General features: G+C 41.2%; 2 pseudogenes; both read right to left on the reverse strand.

Annotated features, from left to right (window-relative positions):
• Positions 1-8,616: 8,616 nt before the first annotated feature.
• LOC107532487 (large ribosomal subunit protein eL39-like) lies at positions 8,617-8,772 on the reverse strand (annotated as a pseudogene).
• A 7,917-nt stretch (positions 8,773-16,689) lies between these two features.
• LOC107532476 (translationally-controlled tumor protein-like) lies at positions 16,690-18,992 on the reverse strand (annotated as a pseudogene).
• Positions 18,993-19,203: the final 211 nt, after the last annotated feature.

The following is a 19,203-nucleotide window of genomic DNA, read 5'->3' on the forward strand; positions in this document are numbered from 1 at the left end:
TCGACTGCTGAGCCATGCTCTGCCAGGCCAACTGCGTTTATTTTCTATCACAAAACCAGTAGAGGCTTAGGACAACTCATAACAGTGCACGCCCAAGAAGAAGTTGAAGATTGGCATATTGGCTAAGCTAAGAGGCAGGTATAAGTCTTGGCAGCATCCCTGGGGCTTTGCCTAGTGTGTGACTCAAACGATGCTACAAGTCAGAGAAAGACAAGTATCACATGATCTCACTCATATGTGGAATATAATGAACAAAATAAACTGATGAAAATAGATCCAGAGACATAGAAGCATGGCACAGACTGAGGGAGCTCAGAGGGAAGGTGGGGGTGGGGCAGTGGGTGGGGAGAGAGAAATCAAAGAACCTATAAGCATAAATGCATAACCTGTGGACACAGACAATAGTGTGGGGAAGGCCTGGGGATGGGGCGGATTAAGGGTGAATGGGATGGGGGGGAAGAGGGACATCTGGTGAATACTTTCAACAATACAGATAAATTAAAAACAAAGCAAAACAAAACAAAAAAATGATGCTATAAGTCACTCCAAAATTCACTCTCAAAAACAATTGTGAGACTTTTAGTAGAAATATAAAGGGTTTAGTGGGAATGTGCAGTAGCTCTTGAAGCTTCCTGGAATTTTGATTCTGCTTTACAAGGTAAACTACGTTGAGACCCCAGGGTGAGATTGTTGTGGAGAATGTGTTGTGTTGGGCTTTTGGTACCGAGGCCAGCTTTTCACTCACTTCATCACCGATGTGCTCAAAGAAAGTGTATGGAGGTATTTCTTCCCATTTCTGAGCTAATACAATTGGCTTGAGTTCTTTCCTTTTAAATACCTCTTTGACCTGGAGAGAGACCATTCTCATTTATCTAGAGGCGCTGTTGGAATTGCTCTCATTCTATGGCGTGCATTTGGATGGTGCTATTTTTATTAGTTCTCTGAAGCACAGCATTATATATATAGCTCTAGAGCCATCTACAAAGTGACATAGGAAATTTGATTCACTGTGAAGGCAGCTGATATAAATCACTTTTTCCCCCTCATCCTAAATTCCCTCTCATAAAATCAACAAGCTTTTGCCAACCTCTTCAAATAGTCTTTTAGCCACCACATGAGTTAGTTCCTACCTCTGTGCCTTGACTGATTGCTTGACAGTGGCTATGTGGGTGGCTTCAGAGTTGCACTGAGGGCTTTTATGTGGTTTTTGGGCTGATGGGCTGTTTCAGCTGCCTTGTCCTTACGGGTAGCATCTCAAATTTGACTGGCTCCGATGAACACATCTTTAGTCATCCGAGAGAAATATTTAGTGAACATTCCTTGTGATATAAATACAAATTTGTCTTCTTTTCCTAGCATGGAAAATTTTCTGCCTCAGAAAACTGCAAAAGACTTGGAAGACTTCGATTGTGTCTCCTTTTAATGACTAAGAAACCAACAGAAACATCATCATCCTTCCTGCATTCAAGTCCCTAAAAGTTCTATGAATTAGAAAATAAAAGGAAAAAAGAAAACAAAAAATGTATTTTCATCTGTCATATTACTTGACCATGACTAAGCACATAGTTTATCATAGAATGCAGCTCATATTTTACCCCGTATGCCAAATATTTCTTGAGCACCTACTATGTTCCAGGCTCTGTGCTAGGCAATATGTTTACAAAAATGACTAAAACGTGTGTTACAGGTTTGGTTCTCTGGAGAGCAGAAACTGAGATGGAATTCAGAATGCAAACATTTTTTGCTGGATAGTAACCCCTGTGACAGAGAAATGGAAGGGACAGGACTGAGCAGAGATGATCATGAGAACCTGATAAAGACCTGACAGTGTCTCAGCCAGCCCAGCAGGATGTCCCAGAGCAGATTGCCCATTGGAGGAGGCCCACATTGTGTGCAAAGGGCCAGGCCCTTATATCTGAGTTATTGGCTGGGGCCACCCCAAGAGTCTGGCCTCTTTTACTGTTGCCTAGCCCAGTTACTAACTGGTGTCTTCTCTGAGGAGAGCCTGACAGCCACTTGAATGCTGAGGCGAATCCTGAGTAGGCTAACAGCTGGACTCTGTCAGGTAAACCACCTTCCTCCCCCTGGTCAGCAAGGTGGAGCTGAGCAGCACAACTCCATGTCTGCCACAGTCTGCCACTTGTGCCACACACATCTACTTCTCCATGATATTTGGGAACAGCTCCTCACAGGCTCTGGTGGACCTCACTTCCTGAGGGGAAACTTGGATAGATGAAGGTTAGTGTGACAAAGTAGAGCCCCCATCTCTGCAGTTGGTCCAAGGCCACAACTGGTGCTCATCATCTCCCTCCTCCATTCTCCATTCTGAATCTCCTTTGCCCTCAGCTACCGTCTATGTTAGTCTTGGCAGTTTCTGTGGAGAATCAGATTGCCTATTAAACATAAGCTTCTCTGTCCAGGCTTGTTGCCTGTACCCATTCATGTGGGCAAAGAGTACCAAGAAGTTCTCATGGGTTGGTTAAGTGCCACCCACATTCTTCGTCTTTATTGTGTACCAGGAAGCTGTTTTGTCATGCTGTTCAGGGTCAATTACTTCTGACAAGATGTAATTTTTTCTTGCTTGTTTCTGAAACCAAAGATCCCAGAGTACTCAGGGGGCAGCTTTGACCTGTACTCCAATGAGATTCTTGCTGTGTCCCCTGGTGAGTGCATGCCCCTTTTGGGAGCAAGGGCTTCTCATCCTGCAGAGTCCAGAGTTGTGGAGACAGGAATCTACAGAATACCCCAGTAAATCACTGGGAGTGATAGAAAATGGGGCCAGTTCTACTCTCTCTCGGTTTAAGACCCATGTGTTCTACCTAATGGGAACACAGTGCCATAGAGAGCTCTTTGGTTCAATAAGTGTAATGTGCCCTAGAGGATAGTGCTATAATGTCAAAAAACATTGCTTCTGAGCTGGGGTTTCAGCTGTACCTTCAGCAGGCTGCTCATTACCCTAACAGGCCGGCAGCCTCTGGGTGATATGGGTGAAGTAGTAGATGATATGACTACTGGGGTGAGTCATGGGCCCACTTTTTTGCTCCTCCGTTGTGAGGTGGGTTTCCTGGTAGGATGTTATGTTATGTGGTATTCCATATCTGTAGATCAGGCATTCCATAAATTCCCAGATAGTGGTGCTTCCCTGTGTGCATGAAAGACAAACCCACACAAGAGTAAGTATCTTCTCCTGTGAGAAGAGAGAAGAAACTGCTGGAATTTCCAAGGCGGGAGATTCCCAATAAGTCAGCTTGCTATCAAGTGGCTAGTTGGTATCCTTGGGAAACACTGCCATATCAGGGGCTTACTTAGCATTGGTCTCTGGTGTTGGCATGGTGGACAGTGGACATTGTACACAATTGGGCATTATTAGCTAGATTGGCCTTGGTTAGAGGGAGTCAGTGCTCTTGGGCCCATGCATAATCCCTGTTTCAGCTGCTCTGACCACTTTGTGTATGCATTTTGCCAGCACCGCAGTAGACACTGATAAAGGCTAGCTAACATAAACTGGCCAACTTCTTTTGTCTGCTTGGTTATCTACATACTTCACATGCAATTCCATATACTTATCCCATTCCTCTACCCTAGAATTTCTTGCTTTGAAGATTAAATTCCAAGCTTTCAATCCTTTCTCCTTCTAGGTCTCCAGCTAGCCAGACAAGCCACTTTCTACTCCCAGAGTCCATATATATTCCATCTCAGACTACTTCTTTCACACAAAGTGAATATGACCAAGTGCACCACTCTGGTAATGCTGTACCCACTGAGAAGATTTTTCCTTTGCAGTTGTCTCTCAAGGTCACTCAGAGGAAGGGAGAGGGAGAGAGAGACAGAAACATCAATAATGAGAGAAACTCCATTGATCGGCTGCCTCCTGCACGCCCCCTACTAGGACTGAGTCTGCAACCCAGGCATGTACCCTGACCAGGAATTGAACCATGATCTCTAGGTTCATGGGTCAACGCTCAACCACTGAGCCACACCAGTTGGGCTTTCAAGGTGACTCTTGAGTGGGAATCAACACAGCTGCCATACAACTTTTGCCTTGCCCTTGCTGAACCAATTCATCTGTAAACTAAGCTTGGGCATTTTTTTCCTCTTTCACTTGGTTGTACAGGACTCCCTCTCTCTTCCCTGATACAACCAGAGATATGACCTGGGGGTTAGATGCTGGTGAAACTGTGTGGCTGACATGGGGGTCTGGCCCTGCAGATGCTCAAGCTTAGATGTATATTTCCATTTTATGATGGCTTGCTGTTGAGCCCTCAGGACTTTGCAGTTTGGCAGGTTCAGTAGACTCCAGCTCATGTTGTACAGTTGAGATTCATAATCACTTTGATGTTTCATGCATGACCATTCCTGCTCTCTACTGTCGCTCAGTAGCACTCTTAAGAGCATTTTTCAAAAGATGTGTATGAAATTCTGTTGCAGATAGAATGGTATTGCTTCAGAACCCTGGAGTCCGCACTGACAGTCTCCCACCTAGGCTTGTCGTAAACTCTACCCTGCATCTCTTTTTCGTCACTGATATCTCCATCATCGTAATATTTGCCAATCACATGGTCCAAGCAGTAGAGTGCTGCACTCTAGACCTGCTGCAGAGCCCTGTCTTGCTCTTGCTCTTCCTCAAATGTGGCAGCATTCAGAGTCACTTTGTTAATAGAACAAAGCAGTGTGGCATACGGTGCCCTGGAATCCAAACAAGCCTAGATAGTGTTATGCTTCCTTCTTCTTCGTAGGAAGTATTAGATACAGCAATTCCCTTTATAGGAAGTAGATGGGTATCGAAAGCAGGGATGCATTGGCCCAGAGAAAGGGTACTTTTTAAAAAAAATATGTTTTTATTGATTTCAGAGAGAGAAAGAGGGAGAAGGAGGAGAGAGAGTCATCGATCGGCTGCCCCCTGCATGCCCCCTGCTGGGGATCGAGCCTGGGCATGTGCCCTGACCAGGAATAAACCATCATCTCCTGAGTCAGAGGTCAGTGCTCAATCACTGAGCCATGCTGGGCGGGCAGGGTGCCTTTTGGTAACAAGATGTTGTAAACCTACCAAACCCTGTGCTGTTGGAGTCATTATCACCTAAAGGTGGAGCCTTTTCAGCCTTGGCTCTGTTATGGCCTGCTTTATTTTTGCTTAACTTTAAAACACAAGCCTTGCCCTCATATTACTAAAAGCTGAGGAACATTTTGAAGAGGGAAATCACTAGGCCTGGGCACAACCAAATATAAGAAATATGAGAGAGTGAGGAGTCAAAAATAGCTCCAAGTTTTTGAGATTGGTGTCATCAGTGTCACTGAAAGGGAGGGAGGAAGGGTCCTGTAGCAGGGTTGAATAGTGCCCCCTCCCAAAATTTATGTTCACCCAGAATCTCAGAATCTCATTTGAAAATAGAATCTTGAGACAAGGTTATACTGGATTTAGGGTGGGCCCTAAATCCAGTGATAGATATCCTTATAAGAAGAGGGGAAGACACACACAGACAGAGTGAGGCAAAGGCTATGTGATGATAGAGAGGTTGGAGTGATTCATCTACAAGCCAAAAAAAAAAAAAAAAAAGGCAAGGACTGTGGGCAATCATCAGAATACAGACAGAGGGATGGAACGTGTTCTCCCTCAGAACTTCCAGAAGGAACCAACCCTAACAAAACTTTGTGTTCAGACTTTTGGCCTCCAAAACTGTGAGAGATAAATTACTATTGTTTTAAGCCACTAGGCTTGCAGTAGTTTGTTACAGCAGCTGTAGGATACTAATACAGATAATTACCTGTAGTTTACTAAGAGCTTACTTCGCAGGTTGAATTGTATGAAATTGTCAATATTTGACTATTCAACCTAATAGTCTATAGAACTAACTTATTTTTCTCCCTCTCTCTTACACACAAAAACACTTTTTGAGGGATATGTTTGTAACAAACTTTTCAAATAAGTCTCATTATTTTGCAGATGAGGAAGTTGAGAGTCAGAGAGGCTAACTCATTCGCTCATCGTCTCCTAGTCAATACATCATAGAGCTAGAAAACAAACTGAAAATTGTCAGACCCTAAAATCCATACAGTGTAATTCTAGACTTCTCAAATTGTAAGATGTTGAAAAATAACCTAAGGATCATGTTAGAATGTAGATCATGATTCAGTATGTCCGGTATAGGGCCTGAGATTCTGCATTTCTAAGAAGCTCCATGATAACACCAACACTGTTGATGCTCAGCCCCATTTTGAGTATCAAGTGTAAGCTTCCCGCCTTTGTTGACATATTATAATTGATAGTGTGATTCCTTTTGGAGTGATTATTATGAGTTCTAGTCATATCCAGGTGAAGTCACAATGCAGATAGTTGAAAATAAGAGGCTGGACTACTTTGGAGAAATGTATGTTGGAGGCATAGATTTAAAAGTCATCAGCAAAGTGTAGATGGTGGAAAACAGATGAGCTTACTGAGAGACCATTTATCCTATTTAAACAGTGTTTATAGTTCATTCTTTTTTGATGGGACTGATTAAAAGGAAAATCCTCAGTATTCTCTGCATAATGATTACAAATATTTTTTATTTATAACGTGTATTCTCAAAGCAGCATTTTAAGATGTGTTAACTGGATAAAGTGCTACAAACTAATGTTGCCTCATGTTGAAGCCTATGAACTGACCCATGAGCTTAATTAATAGAATTCTTACAACTCAAAGTTTAAGTGGAAGCTTTAATAGTACTTCTTTCACAGTAGGGTTTTGGTTTATGGAGCAACTGAAGAAACTGGGAAAAGGTGAAGGGTACCCACATTTTCTGTGGCCAAGAATGTATCTGAGGTCAACATTTTCCAGATATCTGGGATGCCCAAAAGGTTCAGTGGCATACACCACATGCCAAGGAACAAGAAAGTGGAGGGGAAAAGTGCATAGAATTCTGGGACTGGTCTGTCGTATGAATCAGTAATGAAATTCACATTAGACTCAGATCTGCTATAAAGGATTTCTTTACTTCATTTGCAATATTTTAAGAGCTAATTTGCAACATCTGCCTAAGTAAACAGAACTTACTTGAAAAGAAGGGAAGCAAAACCATGTGTCTGAAAATTGCACACAAGAACTTGATAGATTAACTAAATCAAACCCAGATGGACATGTGAATCTGTAGAATCTCCGTAGTTTTCTTCCACATCATTTTGAAAAGGCTACACTATTAAAGTCAAGTAGAATCTTCAAGGTCAAGGAATCCTATAATTGAATATATGATTAAGAAAATAATAGATGGTTACCATTGCATTGGATAAGTACTTGTAGAGGCAGTTCTTTTGAATATCATGATTTACAGGTTCCTCAGAGGAAACTAGCCATAGTATCCTGGCTTCTGGTTGACTTAGAATATTGTTATTGTAGGAAGGCCTGAATTGTTCATTTGTGAGTAGTTTTTCTTAGTGAACTCATGTGAGTATCAAATACTTTTTAGATCCTGAAATCCATTATCCACCCATTACTACTTGATAGATTTGTTTATAATCTTTAAGGAATATACATTTATAGCCAAAGATGATTTTTTATAGAATATATGTGTATATTCTGTTCAATAAATAAGGAGGGAAAACAAAGCTGGAGAACCAAAAGGAGAATGAGTTCTTTGTAAAAACTCTAGGGGAAATCCTCCCAGGTCCTTTAATCATTCAATTCAAAGGGATCTCTGTAGCAGCTAAGTAACACAGGGCAAACAGTGGGGTTCACTTATCTCCTTCTTGGTGTGCTATATTGTAATTATTCAATGATAAAACAAATTATTGTAGAGAATTGTGGTCTATGCAGTAAATATATTTGAATGCTTACTCTAATGATTCTACACATATAAGTTAGAAGCAAGTTGCCCAGATTGAAATGGAGATATCCATTAAAGCATCTGGGAAATCACAAAACTGATATTCTTCCTCTAAAGAAGAGATGATATGTTACCATTTCTTTTTCTTCAAAAAAGAAATATGTTCTCCTGTAATTTAAAAATTCCAGTGAAGGAAAAAAGATCAAGTAAGTTTATAATGACTCTAGCAGTTGCATTCTGAAGGAATAGATTGAATTTTTCTAGATGATGGTAAATCTAGAGTGATTTATTGACTATCCAAATTTCAAATACATTCCACAGTAAAGTTTCTTTCAGCTACAAAGGCCATGCTAAGCACAGTCTCTTGATAAAAACTTTTTTGATGATGTTAGAAAATTTATTAAATTCTTAAAAATAAGCATAAAGCATTCTGCACTAAGACATTTTCTTGGCTTTCTGTTATAACTCCATGAAAAATCAAATTAGTTTCCACTTTGGCTAAATACTTCACCATTTGTGGTTGGAGGATGCCAAGCATTGCTTTAGTTATTTTCATTTAGGGATTAAAAGATAAATTGACCCTCTGTGAATACACATATTAAACACAGTATGGTTTTATTTCAGTTATTCTTTTTTAAAAAAGATCTCACATATTTATTACTGAGCCAACACACTAGAGCAGAAAAACATTAACAGAGAAAAATCACTCTTCCAGTGATTTCCCAATAAGACTCACCCGGCTGTCCAGCTGGTAGTGATATGGTAAGGTGATATGGTAAGGTACAGGCATAAATATGTGAGCCATCTCATGGGCAGTTTTTTATAGACCCAGCTTCGTTCTTCTCTACTGTGTCCTCTTGGAGTTGTACCTCACTGTGTTACCAGCTTTCATCTGAATCCATTGGGGAATGGGCTGATTCTGCTTCTGTTTTGTTGCCAGGAATCTCTTGATCCTGAAAGTCTTGTGAGAAGACATGTCAACCACACACACCACAGTGGCAGAGGAGAGGAGCCTTATATTAATCTTTCAAGTTGACGTGCTAAGTTAGGGGGACAAGAAAATGATCGAGACCCTAGGGTGAGTCTTCATTCCCACTCTGTCCCGCCCATTCACTCCTCCACTTAGCTCGTATGTGTTCACCCTGTACACTTTGCATACCATACTGAATTGTAATCATATACTTACATGTATTTCCCTCACCAGAATATAAGCTCAAGATAAGAACCAGATAGTGGCAGATACAAAGCATGGCTCAGATCTTTTAAGAAAAGACTCACTGCAATTAACTCCTTCAGGGTCTAGATCAGCATTCAAGTCAAGGTTAGGCTTTTCTTGGGGAAGCTGACAGTGAATGACGGAGCAAAGCAGGATGGCTGAGCTCATACTCTCCTCTGGCAACCCTAGCTTATGACCACATAAAGAGGTGGTAAAAGGACCTGGCCATCTGCAGGACTCCTCTCACAGCTCCACTCCAGGGCTCCCTTTGGATTGCCAGGGTTTTTCTACATTGTGGTCTGACGCTTATCCTGCCTAATCTTGTGTCCATCCCCTTTCTTTTACAAGTGTTCTTTCCCATAAACTTTTCATTCCTCAGTCAAGCTCATACCTATTTTCTAGGGAATTCAATCTGTAACCATTAGTGTCAAAAGTGGCCCAAGAAAGCAGATGGTAAGGTGGGTGTAGGAGCTGGGTCACTCATTCACTCCCTGACTGGTAATGAGGAAACAATTCCTGGTGGCAGTTAGCATACAGACAGCTCTGGAACAAGGTGGCAGGCTGATTGATAAAATGTTCGTGGGTAGTGAGCCAGGATGTATCAATAGAGGAAAATGCAATGGTCAATAAGACGATTCAGGCACTTGAAATGTGTGTGTGTGGCAGGGTGGGGAGGATGAGAAATACAATAATAGTGGAATTGGGTGTGGTTTTTTCCTAAATTGCAGTGAAACAACAGATTGATAATGAAAAGCTAAGGGCAATCAACAAATTGAAAAGTAAGTGTGAAAACCAGAGCATCTTTTTGGTAGCTTTCAAAGAAGCTCTCATGCGGTAGGCTCACAGAAAAAGCTGAAGATCAAGTTTGGAATTTGAAGTTCCAACTGGCTAAATTTCAAAGATGGTTGGAATCACAACCAAGGTAGTCGTGACTCTGGTTGGGCAAATCTGAGCCCCTGACACATGAGATGAGGACATCTGGGGGATGCTCCTATAGATTTTCACTCTCCAGGCTGTTCTGAACCTTGTGAATGTGCAGAAGTGGCTTGCCCTCCTCATGACCGGCCAGCTCACAAGAGTGTTGACTGGGTATTGGGATGGCCTGCTGAAGGGACAACTGAAGTGGCAGCTCGTAGGCAATATAGTCTGGCCCTACATCCACTCCTTCGCTCTATTATTATACTTAAATCACTTTCTTTTGGCTGAAATGATAACTTTTTGTTTTACATGTTATAACTGTCAATATTGTTTTTTAGAGTCAAGTAATGTAGTATTTTCTTTCATCATCTTTTTTTTTCTAGAGTTACAACCTAGCTCTTTACACACATACACACACACACACACACACACACACACTCCCCATTATGGCAAGTATACTCTGTAATGCTTACCCTAGTCTTTCCCCAGAGATCTACCACCATTCACTCGAGTATATTGGGGGAAAGTAATAGCCAGATATTGTGAGGTCTTATTGGACCTAGGGTCCAAGTTGACATTGATATCCAGAGACACAAAGCATCATTATGGCCTCCTTGAGAGGACACATGAGAGGAGATAATAAATGAAGCTCTGGCCAAAGTCTGGCTTACAGTGAGGGTCCATGGAACCATCAGGAGGTCGTTTCTCTGGTCTCCAAGTACATAATTAGGATTGATATACTTGGCAGTTGGAGTGACATCCACATTGGGTCCTTGGCCTTGTTCTCCTCTGAGCAGGTGAGAGTGCCAAGAGCTAGTGGTCTATCTACATAGTAATTCCACTCTCACACATTGGGCCCATACCCCTAGTTTTCACTATTCTTTTTACCCTCTGTGGTACTAGGTGCCTCCAAGTCCTTTAGAGCCTCTCAGAGCTTTGGCTTGTTTTTAATCAGGTGCCCCTTTTGTAGGCACTTTAGACTGCAGCTGAGTCAGTAACTACTCTTTTTTTTTTTTTTTTAAATATTTTATTGATTTCAGAGAGAGGAAGGGAGAGGGAGAGAAAGAAATAGAAACATCAATAATGAGAGAGTCATTGATTTGTTGCCTCCTGCAGGCCCCCCACTGAGGATAGAGCCCGTAACCCAGGCATGTGCCCTGACCAGGAATCGAACCTCGATCTCCTGGATCATAGGCCAATGCTCAACTGCTGAACCACACTGGTGATTGAGCAGTAACCGCTCTTTGATTTATGTCTTCCAAAAATGTGTTTAATTCTCTCATCAGCAGTATGGCCCCTTGTGATCTGTTTTATTTATGTTTGTTCTGTAACTTTAAAATCCACTTATTATCGTTTTAGCAGAATCTTGGGAGAGAAAATAAACTCTCAATCTACTATAACTAAGCATCCAGTCTTTTTTTGTGTAGAACAGTTAACCTCTTTCTCAGCTTCACCAATTTAAATTCATATTCTCATTATTCTACTGGATTGTTCTTGGAATCCATACCACTTAGAAGGCTGAGGTATTTGTAATTAAAAAATAATTTTTTAAATTAAGAATTGATATAATTCTGTTGTATGTGTTCTATAGGCATATTAATTCTAATTTAAATTAAAAATTTTAATTTAATTTTTTTAAATGTACAAAAATTAAAATTGGAGAGTAGAATTTGGATGGAATATAAAAGTCTTCACATTTGATTTGAGCCTTGAGAAATGAGCAATGAACAATAGTGGACATTTGTTAAGAGCTTACTATGTGCCAGACACTGTGCTAAGTGCTTTATAGTCACTCTGAAAGAGGAACAAACATTAGCTCCATTTTACAGATGTGGAGACAGAGGTTCAGAGAGATTATATGTAACTTGCCTAATACTACACAGTTAATAAGTGATGGGGGTAGATTGGAAGACAAATAGTTTGTTTCCGAAGCAAGTGACCTTAATGATCATGCTATGCTTCATTCTAGGGAGCAACCTACGTGTCCCACGGTTGGAGAAGCTTCATTGTATTACCCATAATCGCTCATCACATGTGTCATTGGGTGGTATTCTTCCTCCTCTACTAGTCTCCTCAGCTCCTTGAAGGTATATACATATATGTCTCAATCTTTTTTAAAATTCATGCTGTGTGATAGCCACCATAGAACATGCGTTCAGAAAAATGCACGACAAGTAAATATTGGCTACTGATTTCAAACTTTAGGAAGAAGAGCTATTTGAAGCAAAATATAATTTTGTGGGAATGGGAAATAAAGGGATTCTTAACTTTATTTTAGTACTTATGGGAAAGGGAGCAAGAGAATTTTTCTCTAAACTTGTGGAGAAATTTATTCTTAACTTACGGTATTCTTAACTGGTACCTTTAAAAAAATCATCAAAGCCTGGCTGAGTATCAAGAGAACCTTGCTATAACTAGCCATGAACTATGACCAAAAAGGACAGCTTTATATTTAAAAGCTGAGGTGGTTGATGGGATGGGTAAGGAGGAGGAAATGGAGGGAAGGGAGGTTTATAGTTCTGTAAATTACAGCTTGTGGCAGGATCATGATGCCTCGCCAATCTCAGCCAGAGGGCGAGTCAGCCAAAGGACCGTTACTTACACTTTTACAATTAAGGTTGCATTTTTGGTGTAAATGTAACAATTAAGGTTACATTTTGGCTTGTGTTTCCTTATTAACAGTTATACCAACAAGGAATTTATCCCAAAGGGCACCTTCCAGGAGAGCCCCCATTATGGGACTATAGTGACCCAACTTTAAAGTTGGGGGGAAAAACAAAAAAAATCCAACTGAAGACCAAAAGATTTGAAGACAGAGAAACCCAGAATTGAACATTAAGACACAGGACCTTCTTCTATGTTTACCTTCACCATTCAGAATTATTTACCTGTCAATAGCAAGGTTTAGGGGAGACATCAAGAAATCCTCTGATACTTTGACTATTGGGCCCACAACAAACTGTAAGATTGCCCTCTGCACAAACTTTTAAAAGAAGAGTTATCTCTTAGGGAATGTGGAAATATGTAGATTCTTCCAAGATGTATATTCCTGACCCATAGAAGAAAAGCTGAGTAACTGATCTTCATTTGGTTATTAACTAAAGAAAGCTTAGTAGACTAATATATACAGGGGTAAGCAAAAGTAGGCTTACAGTGGCATTGTGACATTCTTTATAAAGCTGCAGCAATAATCATAACCTCTGTGTGTGTTTTCTATACGAACAACTGTAAACCTACTTTTGCCTACCCCTGTATAGATTAGTATCTTATCTTTTATCAACTTTGGCTTAATGGGGATGCTGGCTATTGATTGGTCATTCTCTTGGAACTCTGGTAGCCTCTGGTGAGTGGCAGTTAGGTCTGTAGAAACTCCTGTATGAGATCCTTGAAAGTAGGGCCTATGTATTACAACTGATCTAAGTCAATTTGGTCATACACAATCCTTAGGTTCTTTCTGGAAAATAACAGTAGCCATTGAGAAGTTGAGGTGGATGAGAATTAGTTACTTAACTGTGTTACTAAGTCATAAGGAAAGCAATTCTGTAACCAAATTCTGCCACATATACAGATATTTATTAGCCATACATTAGCAAGCAGTTCCAGAACTGTGCAGTTCTATGAATTTAATGAAGCCCCAGCTTTCTGTCATCTTAAGAGCCCTGAAATCTACCTTGCCTGCTTGGAGACTGACACTGTACTCCAGAGCAGGAATCTTTTACTCCAGGTATTCATTGGGCCACCAGAAATCCTCATAACCAACAGCTAGACCTCAGACTATTTAGGGATCAGGTTTGAACTCTGCGTCTAAGGGTGAAGGCTAATTCTTTGTTTATTTCTTATACCCTGTTCATGCAAGAGTGGGGAGAGAGTCTCTAAAATATTTATAACCAATCTATGCATCATGAATACTTTTAATTTCATCAATGGTGTCTGATATATATATAACGTTTAACATTCATCATGCCAGCCAACAGTGTTAAACACCAGAGGTTTGCTTCTGACATTCAGGATGCTGATTAGCAGGGGGTAGGTTGTTGATCTTGAGATAAAGAAAACAATGAACTGTAGTTGTCCCCTCTGGAATGTGGGCTGATCATCCCTGAACTGACACATTATTAAGATGCTATAGCTTAGCCCAGCCTACATGGCTCAGTGGTTGAGTGTTGACCTATAAACCAGGAGGTCACCATTGGATTCTAGTCAGGGCACATGCCGGGGTTGCAGGTTCAATCCCCAGTAGGGGGTGTGCAGAAGGCAGCAGATCAGTGACTCTTATTGATGTTTCTCTCTCTCTCTCCCTTCCTCTCTCTGAAATCAATAAATACGTACATTAAAAAAAGATACTTAATTTAACCTAAGAATATTTTAACGTATATCATAGACTATTTTAATGCTGTTGTTCAACAAGCACAGCACCTAGCCTAGAGGAACCACTCAAAGATTGCTGAATTGAATAGGGTGGTTTGAAGAGCTTGTAAACTGGAATATGGCTATGTCAGCTGGGTTTCTCATTCATATGCAGTTAGGATTTTAAGATTTGATTATTGCAACTCATGGGTTTACTTTGATTTTCCAATCCTCTTGGGGACATTCTAGGGAAACCCTGGGTTGGCTTCAGGGTGGTTGATAAAGTTTTGTCATAGTTCCATTGAGGAGGCCATTCATTCATAGGCTTTGTGAACAGTTACTGTGAAATGATGGTTTAAATTGTAAATTAGTGTGAATTGTCCATATATTTGTAGGTAATATGTTTAATTGTTTATAAAAGAGTGAGACTTCTTCATTTTGGGGGGGTGGGCAGTATCTACACTGAGAAATAGATCAAACCATCCCTACTTTACTGTCTTCCCCTGAGTTGCTTTGGGAATCCAGAAGTGGGAGCCATCAAGCTAATGATAGTGCAACTTCAGTGTGGGCTACTGCGCTTGTCCTTTTCTGAACAATGCTAGGTGAATGAGCTAAGGAGAGGCATCCCAAACCTCCCACCACAGCCTTAAGCTGGTCCATAGAAGTTACCCATACAATTCTCTGCAATGACAAAGAAGTGAGCCAGTTCTCATTGCTTGCTTTCAAGGCCTACCATGTAGTCCACAGGAATGGAATAGGATAAAGTATTTAGGTATTCTTCCTACAACTACCTTCTTCATTTAAAATTACTTTCAACAACTCACAAAGTCGTAAGGTATTTGCAGCCATCTCTGATTTCTCAACTGACTTTAGGTTGGAAGCCTCACTCATGGGATGGACGGTAACATCTCTTTAAACAGGTTGTTTGTGATAAGCATTGATTTTGTTTGCCTCCTCCCTACCCTGGAACACATATTTTTCTTCCCACACTCCTGTCCCTGAAGAAAAGTTTGTGACTACACCTGTACTGATATGTATCGGCCTTCCCCAACTAACGAATGTTTGGTTTACCAGCTTGGAAAGTACCCGTGCTTTTTGCCCCCTCACTGAAGAGAAAACATGCACTCCTACACTTGCGCTTTGATTTTTGGCAGTCTGTGGCTTACTGGAATAACATATGTGCTTGCTCAATGTCTTTATTTTGCCAACAAAACACCCACAATCTCAATGATATTTTCAACCCCCTGTATCATATCCTGATGTCTATTTATATTGACATCCAGACATTTTAGTTTCACCACTGGCACAGAAATGACATTTTTTGTCCCTAATTATTACTGTGGTCATGTAATGCAATCTCTCTCCAGACAAAACTCCTCACTGCCAGCCACAGCTCAAAAATTTGCTTTATGAAGGATTTTCTGATAATTGTCTTTGGCTTCTAAGAAACCATTCATTTAATATTGTGTGGTTTCAGGAGTTTTGAAGAGCAGGGGCCATCCATTCTTCTTTAAATGTTTGCACCAGCTATCAGAAGATGTTAGTTGTTATTCTTGGGATCAACACACTTGACATACATTCTTGGCACTGCTGTTATTGGTTTATTGTTGGATCATATATATTACCATAGAATGTGGAATAAAAGAAGCTCTAAATAACTTGTGAAATATTTATTTGCCTCTGGTCTTAGGTGGGAGTTTAGGATATGGGTGGGGAGGACAAGCACACAGGGCTACAATAGAGTAAAATCCCATGATACACCCCAGGATAATACAAACTTACATATAATCCAATTAGCTCCTCTGCTCATTCAGTCCCAACTTCTAAATGCAAGTGGGTTAATGTTCTTATGTTGTAGGAAATAGGCTGAGACTATGCAGGGGAATGTGAATTTTGATAGGGAAACTGCGGGTATTTCGACTGGGGAGCAGGAAACCAGAGTGTAGGTCTGCCGTGTTTTATTGGGTCAGTCTTTCAGGTTAGGTTGACAGAACAGTTTTTCATAGGGCAGCGGATTTCTGGAGTCACTCTCACGGTCCTGGAAACCAACATCAGCCCCCACTGATATTTGGGCTTGTGAGGGGATGGGAGCAGGAAGAACTCCCACCCAGAGGCTCCATAATGCAGCAGAGCTCTGGATGGATTTGGATCCCACTAAGGATTCCTGAGGATAACTCCTGGTGGGTAGGCTAGGTAATTCATTTTTTAATTTTTTTAGTTTAAATGCATTTTATTTTTAGACAACCTAAAAACATGTTTTTTCTTAAAAATGCCTGTGTTCCAAATAAATTAAGATCAAAATAAATGAAGAGCCCATGATGCCATCAGTCCCCCTTGTCCCAGTTCTGGTGTGCGGATGAAAAGCAGCAGCTAGCTATGGTGACGGGCGATACACCCAAATTGCCAAACTGGCTAACATTTTTCCACTTCCAACCATCCTTAAAGAAAATCCATATGGGATCACACCACCCTCACTGTGGTCCAGCAGAGCAACTGTGACAAGTGGATTCACGCTGTCACCAATACAGAACCGGTAGGTTTTGAAATGAGCAAGGACATGCTTGATTTGGTCTGCAGCCCTGTCATGAAAGGCTTCACTCTTTCTCGGCTCTGTTCTTCAAGTTTCCCTTTGATTGATTTCATGTAATCCTTGATGTATTTCTTGTAGGCTTCTTTTGTGAAGCTGGTTTCCTGTAAATGATGGTTCCTGACATTATCAACACCAGTGATGACTGTGCTTTCGGTACCTTCGCCCTTGCCCTCGGGGCATCCAGTGGAGGCATTTCCACTAATAAGTGAGTCATCAATGTCACCCTCTGTCCTACTGACTATTTTCCCCTCTACCTCTAGGCACAGCCTGTCTGCGATCTCCAGGATCTTGCAGATACCGGAGAAGACCTCATCATGGCTAATGAGTTCCCAGTAGATGATGATGATGGCGGCTGGAAGGAGACAACAGAGGCAACTGGCTTAGCAGGAGCCCAGGCTCCAGTGAGTGAGGTGCAGCTGAGCAGCGCTTGTGGGGAGGGGGTAGCAGGTGGGAAAAAAAGCTAAGTAACTTTACCTCGTAGTAATGCAACTAATGAAACTGCTCATGTTACCCAGACTATAGCATGTCTTTTTGGACCTCTCACTTGTCATATTATGGTGGGATTCTATCATAATTCCCTATTTTCTATCAAAATGTGATTGAGGTTTTCTTAGCATTATGGAACTTATGTAAGTATATCATGACATTAGCTCTTGAGCTCATATATTTTTTCCCTACTCCTGAAATATGTTCTATTAAATATGGTTAAGACCATGGTTTCAGGCAGCTTTACTAAGAAAAAGAAAAAAACTACACTTCAGACTTTGCCAGTGGGATATGTCAACATTGTGTGTGTCCGTTCCCATGTTTGTGTTCATATATTTAAACTTGCTATCATTTTTACTGATAGCAAAAACATGGGTGCATTTAGCTTTATACATAATATATAGACTTGAGATGCCAACACACAGGCTGCCAGTGAGAAGTAAACCAACAAAGCATTGGGCTTCTGTTGTGGGTACCCTAGACAGAAGTTGGCAGCTGTTTCAGTGTATAATGATTGTAGGGCAGAAAATGCAGTGAAGTGGATCATTGTTGTTAGGGGAAGAAACACTTAAGTGGACTCCTCCGTTACATTAAGTATGGTGCGAATAGACTCCATTGTCCTGGTGGGTAGTATCACTCTGAAAACATTTTTCTTGTTCTGGGAATAGTCACTTAAGTGACTTGCTGAGTCATTTAAGTGTGGGGTGAGCTGGCCATTACTCTGGGAGAAGAGTGTAACCAGAACTTTGATATTTTAAGTGTCTTTAAAATGTTGTGAGGACATCACTGCAGAAAAGGTGGGAACTTCTTGGCTAAGCACTCCAAGGGCCATGTTGCATTGTGAGAAGTGACTCTGAACATGAACTGAAAGAGTTTGATCACTAAGAGATCTTTGGGAATGGGAATTTTCGGGCATGAGGGTCCTGAAATGGGACAAGATGCTGGGGGATAGCCTTTCCCCATGAAGAATGGTTGTGGAAGGCCTTGACTTTGGACCAGTAGAAGCAGCAGGTGTAGAGGATAGTGTCTTCTCCAGAGAGCTCTAGCACTGCCCTGAAGTTGGCTTCTAGGGTGTGGGCATTTCTTCATCTTTTGGTGTTGTCTCAGAGGACTCAACACAAATATTCTGAGACACCGCTCACACCAGATCTCTCAGCCTTCAGCACACTGCCTGTCTGGAACCAGAGTTATGAAACCTCAGCTCTACGAAGCAATAGAGAAGTAAAAGGACTCCAAGCAGACAGGTCTTGGCCAGTTTGATTGAAAGTCTCTCTCCCGTGAGTAACACTGACCCACAGGGCCAAGACCTTCAGGCCCCTTGGCAACCACAAGAATAAAATACTTTCCCTTTTGGCTGTGACTCTTCAAGATGAGCTTTCATCCAGCAGTCTACGCCCCTGTGCTAGACCTGAGTGTTACCTCAACTTGACCCTCCTCCTCAAGTCACGTCTGTGCACTGTGGGCCTGTGAATGCTTCATGAAGAGGAAAACTGGATCTCTGGACTTGCAATTATTGTTATGAGAAAGCTCAGGGATGATATGCAGAATATACAAAGACAAGTTTATGGTACTCTCTACTGGGCTGAGGCTCACCCCAATTCTGCATAAGGAGCAGAAGTAACATGCAGGAAAAGGTCATGGTGCTATGCTATTAAATGGAAAGAGCAAGAGACTAAAACATGCTGAGACACACACATGCACAAACAGTAGTTTATGTGTATATATATATGTACTACTTCTGGTTACATAAATCTTAGGAAAGTAGGCAGTAAATACCCGAATGAAATTAAGATTGAAATAAAGAAAAGGCCAAAGGAAGGAGACCCAGAGCAAAGTAAACAGCTAGAAGT

Source organism: Miniopterus natalensis, chromosome 4 (assembly GCF_054644295.1).
Source record: "Miniopterus natalensis isolate mMinNat1 chromosome 4, mMinNat1.hap1, whole genome shotgun sequence".
Taxonomy (NCBI): domain Eukaryota; kingdom Metazoa; phylum Chordata; class Mammalia; order Chiroptera; family Miniopteridae; genus Miniopterus; species Miniopterus natalensis.